We start from the raw sequence: 20,161 nt of genomic DNA on the forward strand, positions 1-20,161 counted from the left end.
TAAGCTTGTCAAATCACTAAGTTGTACACCTGAAACTAATGTTACATTTTGAGCCAACTATAAAATTAAAATATTCAACTCAAAAAAAAAAAAAAAAAAAAGAGGGCTTGCTTCATAAACTCTTGAATGTGTTTTATTTGTGACATGTATAGTACATTCAAGTGGAGCCACCTAGTAGTCAATAAGATACATAGGCCTGAGGCCCAGAAAGAAAATCTGGGCCAGGGGAAGAGGAAGCATCATTGTAGTTTCAATCATGACTGTGGGAGTTTGATTAGGGAAAGAGTCCAGAGAGAGAAGAAAATGAGATTAAGGACAGAGCATTGGGTTCGTCAACATTAAAGAGCTGACTACTGATAGAAAAAGAAGTCTCAGAGAAAGGCCAAGGATGTGTGGTCAGAGTACAAGGTGAATTCCTAGAGGGTTTTATCCCATTTTATCCCATTCTTTTTCTAATTGAAACAATACTCCATTTTCTTCATGATCCTGATTAGGTCTTTGGTAGTTTTAAAGGTATACAAATGGCCAAGATAGTGGCAGATCGTATTGTTTCACTAAAAATCATGCAGTGCCCATGAACTATATTATTTAGAGGTAAATAAAAAGTTATTCCTGTCCTTGGCATGGCATGGTGTGTTAGGAGGAAATGTGTAAGTAGCAGAAAACTTCAACATAAGCAATAAGTGGGATTCACAGTGTAAACCACAATGTATTGTGTGAACGTGGAGCAAAGATGCCTCCTCCCCTTGCCAAGTTTTCAGATGTTGTCTTATATGATATACTAATTGTAAATATGAACAAGAAAGAGGGTAAAGAAGGATCTAATCAAGAAAGACTTAAACCACAGGAGAATTTATCTCATCTAGAGGATTAAGATGAGATAAATGCTTTCCTATGCCAGTGCCCCATAAACAGCTGTCAGTAAGAAGCAGTTTGATTTTACTGGAGTATTTTGAAATAGAAATGAGGATAGCCAATGTGAGAACAGAATATTTGGGTTTTGAGAGGTGATGATTTTCTAAGTGACATTCAGAAGCTAGTCTTCTTATCAAAAAATCATAGAGCAGATGTATTATCTCCTACACAGAGGGGAATCATTTCTTGTTTAGCCCAAAAAAGGGATGTTTCTAGCTAACATCTGCCAAAAACACCTGCTAACAGCATGCTATGGTTCAAAATCTTCCAACACAATGAGGATGAGGAAGAAATATAAAGCTGCAATAGTTATGGTTCACAGATAAGTGTGTATTTCATAGATAAGTGTAAAAAGAATTTATCCTACAATAATTAGTCATTGAATAACATGCCTGTAATTTTGGGGTCCCTGTAGCCAGGGAGAGCCACATGAAACTCAAAAATGAAGCAAAGCAAAGAAAAAAGAAAAGAAAGAAAAGGTGGGGTACCTGGGTGGTTCAGTCAGTTAAGTGTCTGCCTTCTGCTCAGATCATCCATCTCCAGTCCTGGTATGGAGCCCCATGTTGGGCTTCCTGCTCACCGGGGAGTCTCCTTCTCTCCTTCTCTCTCTCTCTCTCTCTCTCCCTGTCTCTCTTCCTCTGCACCTCCCCACTGCTCATTCTCCCTCTTTCTCTCTCTCAAATAAATAAAATCTTAAAAAAAGAAAAAGGTGCAGAAAGCTCTAGACAGAAGAGAACATTGCAAAAAAATGATGAAGAGCGAGAAGATAATGTCATTACATCATCAGGAGACATTACTTAGATGTCTTGGTAGTTAACTAAAACACTATTAACCATTGACCAAATCTCTACAGCAACCCAGACTGGCATTGATTCTTGACATTTTTCCCCCTGTTGTCTCAATAAAGAACTCTATTTAAGTGCTGTGGAAATGAAGTCACCAGAATTCAGGGGGACTAGAGCCTTGCTACTCAAAGAGTGGTCTACAGACCAGTAATATCACCTTCTGAGAATTTTCTAGTTTGTCTCCAATTGAATGAATCAGAATCTGCATTTCAACTAAAGTTCCAAGTGATTTGTATACCTCTTAAAATTTAAAAAAGTACTGGTAGGAGTTTATTCTGGTGCCTTGTCAAGGACTTCGATACCTTGAGTCTGTCAAGTTACATATATGTTATGTTAGTTTCTATAAAGTGTTTTTAGCCCAAATAACACTACTAGTTAAATGTATTACCATCTACATAGCTATATAACCATACAAGAAATTCAGTTAAATTGTCATCTGTTCCCTTGTTTGGCAAATAATAAGTACCTACACCATACTGAGAATATAGGTAATAAAATAGTCAAAACTATAATAATTATTTTATGGAAATAAAATCTAATTGAGAAATTATATCTTCACAGGGAAACACTAGGAAAAAAATATGTGGCATTAAGTATTCAAACCATTTTCTAACCTATAGATCCAGGACCCTGAAAAACCACAAAGGTATTTCATGGGATCCTTATACTAATTTACTTTTCAATGAATATCATTATTTTCTCAATCAAGAAAAACTAGAAGTACAACTATTGTCATGTGGGGCCTATGAAATTTTCCAGTGTTAGTAGAGTTCATATTGAATAATTAGCATAAATTACACAAAATATTAACAGAGTATAATTATTATTGATCTGAATGGGTTTGAATGTTGAGTACCTAGGTATTACAGAAAATGAATTATACTGAGTGGAGGGCATTCTAGGGAGGAGTCAGAAGTGTGTTTAAGGTTATGAACAAATGAAATAGGCAGAGAAGGAGAAGTAAACATCTAGTAGAGGTGAAAGACAAAACAGTTGGTCAGTATTAAGAGTCAATTATGTAGATAAGGGGGATCCCTGGGTGGCTCAGTGATTTAGTGCCTGCCTTCTACCCAGGGTGTGGTCCTGGAGTCCCAGGATCGAGTCCCACATCAGGGTCCCTGCATGGAGCCTGCTTCTCCCTCTGCCCCTCTGCCCTGTCTCTCGTGATTAAATAAATAAAATCTTTTTAAAAAAAATTATGTAGATAAGGATGGGGTAAATTATATAAAAATCAATCCTATTTTTATTTACCCCATATCTTACTCTCCTGGTCTCCGAATATTGGCAGGACATGTCTCTCATAGCTGGAGAAACACATTTGCCAAGAGTCCTTAAATTAGAAGCTCACAGCTGTGGTGTCCACTGTGGAGGAATTTATGTTTCAGAAAAATAAAGTTTCTCTTTAACATGAAGTGATGATTTTCTTTTAGTCAGATTTCTCCTCTGCATTTTTTCCCATGGCACAGCAATTTTGTTTTGTGCACTTAGAAACTTTCATAATGGTTCTTTAAGTAGGTATGCAATAAAAGTAAAAAGTTTGAGAGTGAAGACAGCAAAAATGGCGGCATAGGAATTTTGTCCCTCCCCACCAACAGCAATTTGAATAACCATCTGCAGGCAAAATACCTCCACAAGAACCAAGGATTCCAGGTGAAGGATTATAGCACCTGAATGAAACACAGAATAAGAAAAGAGACATTGCGGCAATTAGAAAAATATAGATTCACATTACCCACCATCACCCCTTCCACATGCTCAGTTTGGCCAACATGAAGAGAGAGAGACTCTCCCCATGAGAGGAAAGTGAAGTGATTTCTTACTTTACCACAGACCCAAGTCAGCCCACAGTGGCACCAGGCCCACTCCCATGGCGATAAGTGGCTCCCTGAGGGTTTCCAGGAACCTAGACCCTCAGCTCACCTGGCACCTGCAAGGTCTAGCAGCCCCAGTGGCTCCTGCAACCCTAGGTGGCTTCCATGGCACGAGATTCTCAGAAGGTCCAGCAAACCCAGGTTCCTCATCCAACCCAGTGCCAGCTAGCTACAGCAGCCCCAGGTGGCTCCAGTGGCCCCAGGCACCTGGTCTAGTCAACTCAAGTACTGACCAGCACCAGTGGCCCCAGGTAGCTTCTGTAGAACCAGGTTTCCAGATCAAACCATCACCAACTGCTTCCCACTGCCCCAGGCAGCTCTCAGGGCACCAGGCTCCCACTAACCCAGGTTCCAACTCAGTGCTAGGCAGCTTCTGTTCTCCTAGGTCCCAACTGGCCTATGTGAACCTAGGCTCTAGACCAGGATCCATGAACTTAGGCTGTAACCCAGATCTGCTGCCAAATACCATCAATATAGAAATTCAACTAACCTCAGCAGTAGGCCAGCACCCACAGCACCAGACCCTAGGTCCACCCCAGCATCAGGCTAGTCCCTATAGACCTAGGTTCTCAGCCCCACCCTAAGACAGACCAACTGCAACACAATTAATCTCCCAAGTCAGTCCCCAGGGCCTCAGGCTATAGGACTATTTCTGTAGCCCTAGGCTCCAGGCTCATGCTAGTGCCAGGTCAGCTCCTATGGCCCCAGCCTCCAACCTAGTCCCTCTCAGTACCAGACCAGTCCTTGTGGACTCACATACTGCCCCCACCCCAGTTGTCCCTAGTTTCTGATTGGCCCCTATGGACTCAGGTTAGAAGTCTGCCCACAAAGACCCAAGTTCTAGGCCCATCACCACTGACCCAGCCACCACTAGTCCCTATGTCCCCAAGCACCAGGCATGCCTATCTGCTCATCCAGGCATGAGACTTGAGAGCTCAAGGACTTCAGCACCCAGTTTGACCATGGACAACCCCAAGCAGCCCTCCCAGAGTCTCTGGAAAAACAGACTGTTGAAGGGATTTGCCTGCTGAAGCCCATCTGTAAAGACTGAAAGAGGTGCTTACTTCCTCAAATGTACAAGTACCAATATAAGGCCACAAGTACCATGAATAATCAAGGAAATGTACAGCCAAAGGAAATTAATAAAGCTCCGATAACTGACCATAAAGAAATGGAGGTTTGTGAAGTGTTAAAGAATTCAGAATGATTCTCTTACAACTACAAGAACACACAACAAAATAAGGAAAACAATGCATGGGAGAAATAAGATCAACAAAGAAATAGACATTATTAAAACATCAAAAACAAAACCAGAAATCCTAGAGCCAAAGAATAAAAATGACTGAACTGAATAATTCCAAACAGACCTTCAGCAACAGACTTGGCCAAGCAGAAGAATCAGTGAACTAAAAGGTAGGTCATTTGAAAGTATCCAGTCAGAAGATCAAAAAGGAAAAAAGAAATGAATGAAAAAAAAATGAAGAAGTATACATGAATTGTGGCATACCATTAAGAGAAACCATCTATTCATTATTGGTGTCTCAGAAGGAGAAGAGAGAGAGAAAAGAGCAGAAAGTTTAATTAAAGAAATAATGGCTGAACCCTTCCCAGACTTGAGAGAAATGGACATCCAGATTCATGAGGCCCAAAAGATGTCAAATAGGATGAATTCAATAAGGGCTACGCAGAGACCCATTATAATGAAATTGTCAAAAGTCAAAGACAAACAGAGCTATAAAGGAACAATTCAGGTTTGCCCCTGTAAGATTATAAGTGTATTTCTCAACAGAAACTTTGCAAGCCAGGAGAGCGTAAGAAGATATGTTCAAAATTTTGAGAACAACAACAACAAAAAAAAAAAAAAAAAAAAACCAACAAAAAAACCTATAGGCAAAATACTATACCCAGCAAAACCATTCTTTAGAAATGACTTTCCCAAACAAACAAAAATGCTGGGATCCCTGGGTGGCGCAGCGGTTTAGCGCCTGCCTTTGGCCCAGGGCGCGATCCTGGAGACCCGGGATCGAATCCCACATCGGGCTCCTGGTGCATGGAGCCTGCTTCTCCCTCTGCCTATGTCTCCGCCTCTCTCTCTCTCTCTGTGTGACTATCATAAATAAATTAAAAAAACAAACAAACAAACAAACAAAAAAGCTAAGGGGGTTCATCTCCACTAGACCTGCCTTATAAGAAATGCTAAGAACATTCTTGAAGTGGAGATAAAAGGCTAATTAACATTTTATAAACATATGAATGAGTAAAATTCACAGGTATGGGCATACTTTGTTTTATTCCACTTTGCTTATTGTGCCTCACTGATAGCACTTTTTGTTTGTTTGTTTGCAAATTGACGGTTTATGGCAACCTCCTATCAAGCAAGTCTATTGGAGCCATTTTTCCAACAGCATTTGCTCACTTTATGTCTCTCACATTTTGGTAATTCTCACCATATTTCAAACTTTTTCATTATTATTTGTTATGATGATCTGTGATCAGTGGTCTTTGATGTTACTGATATAATTGTTTTGGGGCACCAGGAATACACCCATATAAGACAGTGAAATTGGGCAGCCCAGGTGGCTCAGTGGTTTGGTGTCACCTTCAGCCCAAGGTGTGATCCTGGAGACCCAGGATCGAGTCCCACATCGGGCTCCCTGCATGGAGTCTGCTTCTCCCTCTGCCTGTGTCTCTGCCTCTCTCTCTCTCTCTCTCTGTCTCTCATGAAAAAGTAAATAAATAAATAAATTTTAAAAAAATAAATAAAATAAGATCTTAAAAAAAAAAGGCAGTGAAGTTAAGAAATGGTACGTGTTTTCTGACTGCTCCACTAACTGGACTGTTTCCCCATCTCTCTTCTGCTCCTCTGGCCTCCTTATTTCCTAAGACACAATAATATTGAAGTTAGGTCACTTAATAACCCTGCAATGGCCTCTCGGTATTCAAGTGAAAGGGACAGTCACGTGTTAAGCCAAACGCTACAGACAATTAAACCTAGTGAGGAAGACATGTCAAAAGCCAAGGTCAAAATCTAGGCCTCTTACACCAAACAGTTAGCCAAGTTGTGAATGCAAAGGAAAAGTTCTTGAAGGAAATTAAAAGTGCTGCTCCAGTGAGCACATGACTGAGAAGAAAGCAAAGGTGTCTTATTGCTCCTATGAGAAAGTTGAGATGGTCTGGATAGAAGATCCAACCAGCCATAACATTCCCTTAAGCCAAAACCTAATCCAGAGCAGGGCCCTAACTCTCAATTCTTTGAAGGCTGAGAGAGGTGAGGAAGCTGCAGAAGAAAAGTCTGGAGCTAGCAGAGTTTGGTTCATAAGGTTTAAGGAAAAAGGCTGTCTCCATAATATCAAAGTGCAAGGTGAAGCAGCAAGTGTCGATGTGGTAACTGCAGCAAGTTACCCAGAAGATTTAGCTGAGATAATTAATGAGGGTGGCCACACTAAACAATAGATCTTCCTTTTTTAAATATTTTACTTATTTATTCATGATAGAGAGAGAGAGAGAAGCAGAGACATAGGCAGAGGGAGAAGCAGGCTCCATGCTGGGGCCCAACTTGGGACTCGATCCCGGGTCTCCAGGATCGCACCCTGGGCCAAAGGCAGGCGTTAAACCGCTGAGCCACCCAGGGATCCCCTAAACAATATATTTTCAATGGAGATGGAACAGCCTTCTATTGGAAAAAGATGCCATCTTGGACTTTCACTTTTATAGGGGACCAGTCAATGCCTGGTTTCAAAGCTTCAGAGGACAGACAGACCCTCCTGTTAGGGGCTAATGCAGCTGGTGACTTGAAGTCAAAGCCAATGATCATTGACCATTCTGAAAATCCTAGGGCCCTTAAGAATTATGCTAGATCTACTCTTCCTGTGCTCTATAAAGGGAACAACATAGCCTGGATGACAGCACATCATGGTTTACTTAATATTTTAAGCCTACTGTTGAGATCTCCTGCTCAGAAAGAAAAAAAAAAAAAGATTCCTTTCAAAATATGGCTGCTCACTAACAATGTACTTGATCATCCAAGAGCTCTGGTGAAGATATAAAAGATTCATGTTGTTTTCATACCTGCTAATACAATAATTATTCTACAGCCCATGGATCAAGAAGGAATTTCATCTTTCAAATCTTACTGCTTATGAAATACATTTTCAAGGCAATCACTGCCATAGTTAGCAGTTCCTCTGATGGATCTGGGCAAAGGAAATTAAAAACCTTCTGGAAAGAATTTGCCATTCTAGAATGTTAAGAACATTTGAGATTCATGGGAATCTCAAATATCAACATCAACAGGAGTTTGGAAAAAGTTGATTCTGACCCCCATGGATGACTGTTGAGGGGTTCAAAGGTTCAGTGGAGGAAGTAACAGCAGATGTGATGGAAATAGCAAGAGAACTAGAATTATAAGTGAACCCTGATCGTGTGACTGAATTGCTGCCACCTTGTGATAAAACTTGAATGGATAAAGAGTTGTTTCTCATGGATAAGCAAAGAAAGAGGTTCCTTTTATTAAACGGAAGCATAATTAACATATAGTGTTATATTAGTTTCAGGTGCACAATATAATGATTGAACAATTCTACAAATTACTCAGTGCTCATCATAATACATATACTATTAATCACCTATAAGAAAGTGGTTTCTTAATTTTTTTTGGTAAAGATTTTATTTATTTATTCATGAGACACAGAGGAAGAGAGGCAGAGACGCAGGTAGAAGGAGAGTCAGGCTCCATGCAGGGAGCCCGATGCGGGACTCGATCCCAGGGCTCCAGGATCAGGCCCTGAGCCAAAGGCAGACGCCCAACCATTGAGCCACCCAGGCATCGGAAAAGTGGTTTCTTAAAGTGGAATCTGCTCATGGTGAAGATCCTGTGAAGATTGTTAAAATGACAACCAAGGATTTAGAATATCACACAAATTCAATTGATAAAACCGAGGCCGTGTTTGAGAGGACTGACTCCATATTGGAAAGAAGTTGTACTGTGAGTAAAATGTTATTAGATGGCTACGGAGAAATGGTTTGTGAAAAGAAGAGTCAGTAGACTCAGTAAACTGCATTGTTGTCTTAAGAAATTGCTGCAGCCACCCCCACCTTCAGCAACCAGCAGACTGATGAGCCAGCAGTCCACCAGCAGAAAGATCATGACTTGCTGAAAACTCAGATGATGGTTAGAATTTTGGTAATAAGGTATTTTTTAGGGACGCCTGGATGGCTCAGTTGGTTAAGTGTCTGCCTTTGGCTCAGGTCATGACCCCGGGGTCCTGGGATCAAGCCCCACATCAGGCTCCCTGCTCAGCCGGGAGTCTCCTTCTCCCTCTGCCCCCTCCCCCTGCTTATGCTTTCTCTCACTCTCTCGCTCTTGCTCTCTCTCTTTCTCTCAAATAAATAAATAAATAAATAAATAAATAAAATTTTAAAGTATTTTTTAATAAAGGTAGGTATATAATTTGTAGACATAATACTGTTGCACACTTTGTAGACTGTGGAGTAAACATATATAACTTTTGTGTACGCTGAGAAACCAAAATTTCATAGCTTTATTGCAGTATTTGCTTTATTGCAGTGTTCTGGAACTGAATCCATAATGTCTCCGAGGTATGCCTGTAAATCCACAACAGTATATGAAGGTACCCTTTTTCCACGTCTTTCCTAACATTTGTTATTTCTTATCTTTTTTGATAATAGCCTTTCCAAGTGGTGTGAAGTGATATTTCACTGTGGCTTTGATTTGCATTTTCCTGATCATTAGTGATGCCAAGCACCATTCCACGTACCTGTTGGTCATGTAGTGTCTTCTTTGGGAAAATGTCTGTTCAGATCCTCTGCTCATTTTTAATCAAATTGTTTTTTTGCTACTGAGTTTTATGAGTTCATTACATATTTTGGATATTAGGCTCAAACCAGATATGTGGTTTGCATTTTTTCTCATTCCATAGATGGTCTCTTCATTCTGTTTATCATTTCTTTTTTTTTTTAAGATTTTATTTATTTATTAATGAGAGAGAGAGAGGCAGAGACACAGGCAGAGGGAGAAGCAGGCTCCATGCAGGGAGCCCGATGTGGGACTTGATCCCAGGACTTCAGGATCATGCCCTGCCCCGAAGGCAGGCGCTAAACCGCTGAGCCACCCAGGGATCCCATTCATCATTTCTTTTGTTGTTCAGAAGTTCATTTGTTGTAGTCATGCTTGTTATTTTTGCTATTGTTGTCAAATTTTAAAAATTATCACCAAGACCAATGTTAATAGCTTAACCCCTGTGTTTTCTTCTAGGAGTGTACACACTCCTAGGGATACCTGCAAGTTGGAGCAAAACAGAAAGAGAGTGCAAAAATAGTACCCATTGGCTTCTGTACCCAGAAAGTACCTCAGTAGGCCTCTAGATGTATGTTAAATTAGATGCTTGCCCCCCAGGTCAATGCTTTAAGATAAACAAGTTAGCCTTTTCACAGAAAGTCTGGGTGCTTTTTGATTGCTTGCCTCTGTGCTGGGCCCTGAGATGGGCAAGTCCTTGGGAACTTTAAAGAACTATTTCTCAGTTTGCTATAGCCTTGTGGGTCTCATGGACACAAAGCCCACTGGTGTGCAAAGCTAGATGTTTGGGGGGTTTGTCTCTCAGGTGCAGGTCCTAAAAGTGCCAGATGTAAGATTCCAGCCCTTTATTCCTCAAGGATAATTTGGTGTTGTTAATTCCCTCCCAATTGTGGGTTGATGTTCTGGGAATGGGATTTCTAGTGATTGTGTCTCAACTATAGGCTTCCAGTTATGGAATGAATAAGTCATGGGGATAAAAGATACAGCATGGGGAATATAGTCAATGGTATTGTAATAGTGTTATATGGTGATAAATGGTGGCTACATTTGTGGTAAGCATAGCATAACAAAGTAATAATATATAAACTAGTCAAATCACCATGTTGTACACTTGAAACTAATATAACATTGCATGTCAACTGTACTTCAATTAAAAAAAAAAAAAAGAAACAGATTGTATCTCCGTTTCTCCTACCCACTTTGATGATGTTTTTTTCTCATTCACCCTCTATGTAAGTCTCAATCAGCTAATTTGGGGATTTTTTTTCATGAGAAATTTTTCCAGATATAACTGTAAATTCAGTGTTTGTGGGAGGAGGTGAATTCAGGATCCTTCTACATCACTTGAACCAGAACTCCAGTGTTTTCATTTTTATACTTTTTTAAAATTTTAATTAATATACTTTTTTGCTTGGGGACAGGCTCCAGTAAACTCCAAGAAAGGTGACTAAATTTTCAGCAAAAAACCCCCAGTCTTTTTAGCTTAGAAATCCAGAGACAGAATTTGATATGACCATAGTAACTGGAAAATGAGGAAGGATAATCGGTAAAAGAGAGAGATACAAGAAAGAATTTTAAATCCTGTGTCTAAAATTTGTCCAGAATTGTGCTGATTCCCTGAACTATGCATGCACAATTGGTATTCACTTGTTGCCTATGCAAGAGTTACAAAGTTTGGAGATTTAGTTGAGCCAATTTAACTGCCTATTGAAACAACAAATGAATACTTTTCAGAAGAATAAACACAATCCAGAGTCTTTTCAATTCACAATGTCTAGGATATTATCTATATTAGACATATGAAGAAAGAGGCAAGTATGATCGATACTCAAGAGAGAATACTCTCAGTGGATTCTGACCTAAGTTGACCTAGATATTGAAACTGGCAAAAATTTTAAAGCAATTATTTTAATTATGCTGAAGGACATTAAGAAAAGTATATTTATAATAGATAAACATATTTAAAATGTAAGCAGAGAAATAGAATCCATTGAAAAAGAACCAAATGGAAAATCTGGAACTAAAAAGTACATTATATAATATGAAAAAATTACTAGCTGACCTTAATAGCTGGTTACAGAAGAAAGTGTCCATAAACTACTAGAAATTTATCCCAACTGAAGAACAAAGAGAAAAAGACTGAAAAAAATTGAACTGATACATGTGAGACAATAGGACTAATAGGATTAAAGAAGCATAAAAACACTGAGGACATACAAATTATTCAAGCATAAAAACGCTGAAGCATAAAAATTAGTCAACAAAATAATGTCCAAGTTAGTTCTTCTGTTTAGGATGTAGAAATTCACAAAAGAATATGGCTCCAAATAATGAGTAAAACTAGATGGTCTACAAAATCACAACTTTTCTTGCTTGCCAAAAAGTATTACACTCTAGTTCTGAATTTTTAGAATTATTGTTCAATCAATATAACCAAAATTCCCTGGGGTTTACAGAAGTAACACTTGTGAGAGAAGCAAAATCATCACTTCTGTAAAAAAGGGTCTTTGCCATAAAAACTCTGACACTAGAATTTTATCAACCACAGAAATTATCCACGGGGTCTAATTATTCTCCCAACAGTATAGTATAGTATTATTACAGTACAGTATTATTCTCCCAACAGTATCCAGTTTCAAGTAGCAGATTAATTTTTTTTAACAGTGTAATCACCTTTGTTCTGCCCTATAGCGGGTGGGAAAGTTGGACACATCTTTGCTGTAAAGTACACGACAAAAATTAAATAACCCTTTTGGGTGCAGCTGGAATAATATCTATTAAGTGATTACAATATACCATTTTAAATTCTGTTAGTTGTTATTACACTTCATGCTTCCAATAAATCTATTAGGTAGTTACTGTTTTCATCCCCACTTCACCCATGAGGAAACAGCCCCTGAGAGCACGAATGAGGAGATTTCCCAAAGTCTCCGAGCTAGTAAGTGGTGGTACTAGAATTAGGACTTAGGCAATCTCTTTCTGGAACCCACGTTCTTAAATAACTGCTATGCTATGCTCCTTTCCATCTAGGACAGAAAGTGTTCTGGTCAAAAATGACATATTACTGGATAGAAGTTCAGAAGCTCAAAAAAGTTAGGTAAGAGGTAGGGAAAAGATACTGGTTTTAATAATCTTGAATGACTTTAATGGCCTCTGTATGCTCACTTATCTCCCTCACAACTTTGATTTTAAAACACACTCCAAGCGCATTTAACTGTTCTGAGCATCTGTCTCTGATAATACTTTGTTGTTCCTTTTCACTGATCAGATCAAGTGTTAAAATATTAGTGTAAAAAATTAAAATAAAATATTAGTGTCATTCCCCATAATAGTCACTTACTTGTAAAAATACTATTATGATACCATGATGGTCTTCATCATGAAAAATGTTACAAACCTAAAAGTTTCAGAAAATTAGTATAGCTATTATCACTGTCATTTCAGTTTTAAAAGTCATCAAGCCCTTCCGATAAATGTTGCTCTGCCATTTATCCTTTGATGTCTTTTCAACAGAAATTCAACTATGACATGAAAAATAAAAAATAGAGTCGTGACCTTGCTACATAAGAGACCAATAAATCAAATTAGGTGAAGATGAAACTCTTTAGCCTCATTTTTTCTTTATCTACTTTTCTCTATGAAGCCTTTCAAATCTTCGGCCAAACATGGACCCTCTCGTGTCTGCTAGTAGTGTCCTTGATCCCTGCATTAGGATCTCTTCTGATACTGCAATGGTCCTCCCATTCACCGAGCAGATGGCTGTATTGTTTAGTCACCTCAGCATTGGTCCCGGAAAGTACTTGGGTGTGTGGTTCCCACATCTCCCCAACCTCTGGATTTGTCTATATAAGACTGATTCAGTAGGTACAGAAGATCCAGCCACCCGCTTACCTTTGAGATTTGCAAGAGCCCCATTTATTTGGTATTGAAATCAGGGAATTAAAAGGATTAGGAAAAGGTGGAACATCAACAGAAGGAAACTAAGATCATCATTCTGTACGATATCTCTGAGCATCTCAATCAGAAGAGGCTTTCTAGTTACCAACATAGTACATACAACTGGAAAAAAAAAATAACCAGTAAGATGGTTTAGCAAAAATGCAAGTAGAGGGAATACTTAAAGTTCTTTCATTAGATTATTAAACGTGTTGCATTTGCCATTGAAAATAGGTATTTTTAACTCTTAGTTTCTCAAGAACTAACACTGTGTAGATTCATTAATTTGGTGTCTCTAACATTTCTTTGGGTGATAAAATTGTACAGACATGGAAGGAATCTCTTCAGTGGTGCATATAAAGATCAAAAGAAGAACAGGGGAAATCTTGGTGAAAGAGTTGGGAGTTTTCAGGATTATGGTTTTTTTTTTTCTTTCTTCAGGATTATGTTTTTAAGTGCAAGACAGAATTAATTTTGTATATCTCCAGTCTTCTAATAGTGGAATGAGAATGAAACAATCAAGAGGGGGAAAACAAAACAAAACAAAAAATTCAAAAAATAAAAAAGAAATAAAAAAGAAGGGGAAAACATTTACATATTCATAGGTAGATATACTATAAAGAATACATTCTATATAAAAATATATTCATACTTCTATGTTACCTACTCATATTCAGATATATACTTATTTATATTTCTAGAGCTAAGAAATTCTGAACTTTTAAAAGTACTTTTTCACATAGTTCAGTATTCAACAGTTACAAAAAGTGAAAAGATCTCCCTTCATCCTGTGTCCCAGTTACCACATCCTGTCTTTAGATGTTACCTATTGCTTGTGTGCTCGTACAGAGCTATTCTGTACAGGTTCAAATAGATACATAAACTTAAATATTTTCCTTTCTTACCCGATGGTACCATTCTACATGCAATATTCTGTATCTTCACGGGGTTTTTAAAACATTAATATATGTTTGTGAATATTTTTTCATCGCATAAAGAGCTTCATTATTCTTTTACGTGATGGCATGTGGGTGAATGAGGGAATGCGGACCCAAAGTAGTCCTACCTTACAATTCTCTAGAAGAAGCCAATGATTAAAATTTTTATGCTAAATCTTCCACGTGTTAAATACAGGTAACTAATTTTAAATGTTTTCTAGAAAACTATGCAAGTCACATAAATTACATCTGCAAGTCACATCTGACCAGTGGGCTACTGTCTTTTAACATTTTTCTGCATTGTTAAATTTAAACAGTCCATGGATGAAGAAGCATATGTGTAATATCCACTCTCCATGAATGTGGACACTGTTTCTTAATGATCTTCTTTCCTAAAAGTATTTAAAAATTTGCTATCTTGTCATGGAACCCAAACATTCTATTTTAAGACTGAAGAAGTTACAGAATTGGGCCGGCAAAGCAGGACAAAAACACTCTTGCCTCTTTCTACAAGTGGATACCATAGCAACATATGTAATGAAAGTTAAGTTTTTTTCTTATTTTTCCAATTAATTTTAATTTTATATGTTAGCTTTATTTTTATGAGAGCTATACACAAACGTTATCTCTATTAAAAGATTAATTCTGTGAAACTATAATTTGAAAAAGGCTATTTTCTGTCCCATCCCTGCAGATTCTCAGTTATTCTTAGGAGGCAACCACTTTCAATTCCTTTAGCTACTTTTTATAGCTGTTTTTTTTCCCCCTAATATTTGCTTTCATTTCTCAAAAACCAAAGCAACCCTCATATTTCATTTTCTAAATTTTAGACATGACCTATTGACTTTCTACTTTGAAAGATCATTTTCTCCATTTCCCTTTTCCCCATTTTTCCAATTTCTCAATCATAGTTTTGGACAAGATGGCAATCTGATGTTCTGTCCACTGACCCACTATGTATTATACTACGATGATTTATCCTTCCTTACATTGCTTTTTATTTTCTCAGGAGATCATTATCCTTTTTTCTCAGTTGCTTATTTTCTATGTGTCTATCACTAATTTTCCCCCAAACTCTCCAGCTCTCCAAACAGTCAAACCCTCCATTGTCTACAAGTTTCTTTCTCCTTGTTGCCTCTCTTGCTCTCTCTCTCTGACCTAGATATTCTCTCTGGAGCCCTCACATCTGTTCCTGATGAACTAGTTGTTCTCCGGCTTGTGGGAAAGCTGCCTCACCATGGACATTTCCTTCCCCTTTAGCCTGGAAATTCCCATATGCGTCCAGCTCTGTTAAGTCCCTTATGTTCTGGGTGCAGTGTCTGTCTTTGTTTACTCTCCTGATTGAGTGCAACACATTCTTCGGTGGCTTCCCAAGAGAGGGCACATGGAAAGTGAAATTTTTGATAAAGTATTTATTAGGATTCTCTAGAGAAACAGAACCAATAGAAAGTATATATATATATATATATATATATATATATATATATATATATATAAAGAGATTTATTTTAAGAAATGGATTCATGTGAGGATGGAGGCTAGCAAGTCCAAGTTCTGTGAGCTAGCAGAATAGAGACCCAGCAAAGAGCTAACACTGCACTTGAAGCCCAAGGTTTGTCAGCCCAGAGACCTGGAAAGGAGCCAGTGTTGCAGTTCAAGTCTAGAAGGCAGTCGGTCATCTGCTGCAGAATTCCCTCTTGCTCAAGGGAGGTCAGCCTTTTGTTCTGTTCAGCTCATCAACTGATTGGATGAGGCCCACCCACATTTTGCAAGGCCACCTGCTTTACTCGGAGTGCACTGATTTAAATTTTAATCTCAGCCAAAAACACCCTCATAGAAACAACTAGAATGACGTCTGACCATATATCTAGACATTGTGGCCCAACCAAGTTGACATACAAAATTCACCATCACACACACCTAAAATCTGTTTTCATTCCACCTGTACCTTGTTTGATAACTAAGTATAGAATTCGAAGCTGCAAATTCTTTTTTCACAGAATGTTGGAGACATTTCCATGAGGCCTTTTGGCTTACAGTGTTCCTCTTGAGAGGTCTGATGCCATCTTGATTCTTTTTTTTCTTTTTAGTTTGAACTTCTTTTTTTTTATTTTTTAAAAATTTATTTATGATAGGCACACAGTGAGAGAGAGAGAGAGGCAGAGACACCGGCAGAGGGAGAAGCAGGCTCCATGCACCAGGAGCCCAACGTGGGACTCGATCCTGGGTCTCCAGGATCGCGCCCTGGGCCAAAGGCAGGCACCAAACTGCTGCGCCACCTTAGTTTGAACTTTGTAAGCTTTTGGGGTCTTCTCTTTCCCCCATTGTTCTCTTTACTCTCATTATTTCACCATGTTAGGCCTTGATCTGGGCCTCCTTCACTCCCTGTGCTGGGCATCACCAGGCCTTTTCATTTTTTTTTTCTTTAGAGATTTATTTATTTATTCATTCAGAGAGAGAGAGAGCAAGGCAGAGACACAGGCAGAGGGAGAAGCAGACTTCATGCAGGAAGCCCGACGTGGGACTCGATCCCGGGTCTCCAGGATCACACCCTGGGCTGCAGGCAGCGCTAACACCAGGCCTTTTCAAATCTGAATGCTTACGTTCTTCATTTTTGAGCCATTTTCTTGAAATGAATTTTCTTCCTTTCATTCTCCCCACTCTGGTTTTTGGGGGTTTGGTTTTGTTTTGGAATTCTTACAGTTTGAATGTTGAGTCTCTTGAACTAATCTTTTTTCTTCTGTAATCCATTTCTTTTATTACTAGTTTTTGGGAACTTTCTCTACTTTATCATCGATCTTTTTATCAGATAGCCCCCGTCTGTATCATATTTTTAATTTCTAGGATTTCTGTTGTTCCTAAAGTCATACTCCATTTTTATTGTATAGTGTTTCCTGCATACCACTGCCTTACCTTTCTAAGGACAGTAATTATAGGGGTGGGTTTTTAAAAGTTTTTCTATTTATTTATTTATTTATGATAGACACAGAGAGAGAGAGAGGCAGAGACACAGGAGGAGGGAGAAGCAGGCTCCATGCCCGGGAGCCCAACGTGAGATTCGATCCCGGGTCTCCAGAATCGCGCCCTGGGCCAAAGGCAGGCGCTAAACCGCTGAGCCACCCAGGGATCCCCTTAAAAGTTTTTCTTAATGTGTTATTTCTTTTAAGATTTTATTTATTTATTCATGAGAGACACAGAGAGAGAGGCAGAGACACAGGCAGAGGGAGGAGCAGGCTTCATGCAAGGAGCCTTATGTGGGACTTGATCCCAGGAATCTAGGGTCACGCCCTGAGCCAAAGACAGAGGCTCAACTGCTGAGCCACCCTTAATGTGTTTTTAAAAGTAAAATAGCTATTTATTCAGCCCCTTATCATGCCAAAATGTTTTGTGCATATACCATATCACTAGCACGCCCTCTGTAACAGGCAAAATTATACATTATATTTCATGTTGCCTAATTATATAAAATACAAAATGAAAATGATTTATCAATTCCTTTTAACATTACTAGTAAACAATTTAGCAGTAGGTATGAGGCACAAAATCTTAGTAAAATATGGCATAGGAAGAGCAACAATGTAATTCTCACTTAGCCTGTCATAATTTGTTATGAATAGACAAAGGCAAATTTTTAAAAATATTGTATTTACTAAAATTCTGGCAATAGCTTTGTGTAACAAGACATAGCATACCAGGCCTGCCACTCAACTTATTTATGGTTAAGTCTCAGCTTCAATATAAACCGTTTTAAAAAAAAAAAAAATCAAAAGCCTGCTTTTCTTACATGCTAAGTGTCTTGGCAAGTATGCCATTAGACACAGTATGGAACTTAAGGTAGCAAGAATAAGGAGTTAATAGAAGCCAAACACTGCAGCCTAAACAAAATCCAAACAAAAATAAAATAACTACTCACTGGTTACATAAAATTTTCCTGACTAGTAAAAACTTAACAGTATAAAACCTACATTTTAGAATCTGTAGCTAACAAGGTCAGGAAGTACCGGTGTCTATTTGAAATGATTCCTCTCCAAAGCCAACATGTGGTCAAAACTAATTCAAGTTATAACACATTCTAATGCTAAAAAGAATTCAATATTGTTGAAGGAGAGGTAAATCCCGGAGCGTCTGGGGCTCTGTCATCCTGCAAAGGGCTGTTTCTCTGGTTCACTTAAGCGGCAAAGAACAGAGTCCAAGGATGTCAAAGGACAAGAGAGGATGCTCAGCTCTGACCTCCGCTGAAGCATGGCTGCTGTGTCCACAAAAACAGGATGTGCGAGGGTAAAAAGCAGGCTAGTCTACCAGCTAGAAAGACAGCAAACTATCTACCCCCACCTCCCACCCTAAAAGCTCCTTCCCCAGGTAAATAAAAGTATATAAGGGGGAAAAAATTAAAATACACTTCTCTACAGAGGAAGGATTTTGAAATATTAATGCAATCCCTATTTCAAAAATGTTAACTAGAGTCATCTGGTCATTTCTAGTTCATCTTAATGATGTCGCCAGATTCTATTTCTGTTGATTTGTCGTTAGATACTTCTAGTCAAAAGTATGAACTCCATCCCCAAGCATCTTAACCACTAGCACAACTGCAATGTATTATCTCCCAGAGTTAAGGACTGGAGAAGGAAAAAAGTAGGTGTTCCAGCAGCGGGCAACGATGATGGCCTCTGAGTGGCTACTGAATAGTCCAGGATTAATTCTGAAAACAAGGAGATGCATGCATTTTAGTGATTATGTCATAATTCTCACGACTGAAATGTCCTTAGATATTGCACTTTCTTTATAAGGGAATCCTGATTTTTCTTAATGCTACCATGAGTCAGGACTTGAACTAGAAGCTTTCTTTTTCTTCTTATTGTGTTTCTTATCTTATTTTTTTTTTCCTGTTACTTTTTCTCATTCTTCACTGTGTTTCTTTTTTGCTTGTACCATCTTAATATAATCCGATTCTAATAAGGACTCAGATGATAAAGGTTTATCTTCAGGAAACCTTTTTTTTTTTTTTTTTTTTTTTTGCTGAGTCCTTTCATGTCCTTTTCTTTGTCAGTTGCATCTTTTGACTTCTTTTTCTTTTTTAAACTATCCTTACTGGCTGTCTGATTCAGTTTCCAACATGGAATTTTCAGAAGCTGTATGTGAACAGTTCTTTTTTTACCTTTTTCCTTGTTTTTTTTTTTAATCTTCATCTTCAGAATCTGAAGAACTATCAGAAGAATGAGAGCTTGATGAAGAAGGAATACCTACCAGATTTCTTCTTTTCTCTTTTCTTTCCCTGCCTTTTTTTTTTATAGATGAGCTCTCATTCCCCCCTTAATAATTTCTCCCTATTTTTCCAAATCTTTCTTCCTGTTCTTTTTTTTTTTTTTCCTTTAAATTCAGCCAGTGACTTGGAGACTTTTTCTTTTCTAGTTGTTCTTTCACTTCTTCCCAGGTAGACCTTGATTAATTCAGATAATCTTGGATCATTGGCCCTGAACACTGGTTTGTAACCCTTGATCTGGACATAGCTATTGTGTTCATATAGGGCCACCAGATTGTTCTGCTTCCCCATGGTTCAGGACTGAGCACACAGTCAACACCGAGAGAGATCAGGCCAGAGAGTTCTATGGTTTTTTTTAGTTTGGGGGGCTTTGAGGGTCTGTTTCCTTAAAATTTCTTTTTCCTTTTTTTTTTTTTTTCAACCTGTTTTCTTTGGCATTTCATGCCTGTGGCTTTCATTTGGTATCTGCTGAGCTTTGGCTACTGATCATATTTATGAGTGAAGCCTACACAGCTGATGGGATATTTGTGTGGGTGTTTATTGTCTGGTTGGCTTCTTTAAAGGGTAACTGGCTGGGCCAT

General features: G+C 38.5%; 1 pseudogene; it reads right to left on the reverse strand.

Moving 5' to 3' along the window:
• Positions 1-3,254: 3,254 nt before the first annotated feature.
• Positions 3,255-19,871, reverse strand: LOC100685045 (annotated as a pseudogene).
• Between the last annotated feature and the right edge of the window lie 290 nt (positions 19,872-20,161).

This window comes from Canis lupus, chromosome 29 (genome assembly GCF_011100685.1).
Source record: "Canis lupus familiaris isolate Mischka breed German Shepherd chromosome 29, alternate assembly UU_Cfam_GSD_1.0, whole genome shotgun sequence".
Taxonomy (NCBI): Eukaryota; Metazoa; Chordata; class Mammalia; order Carnivora; family Canidae; genus Canis; species Canis lupus.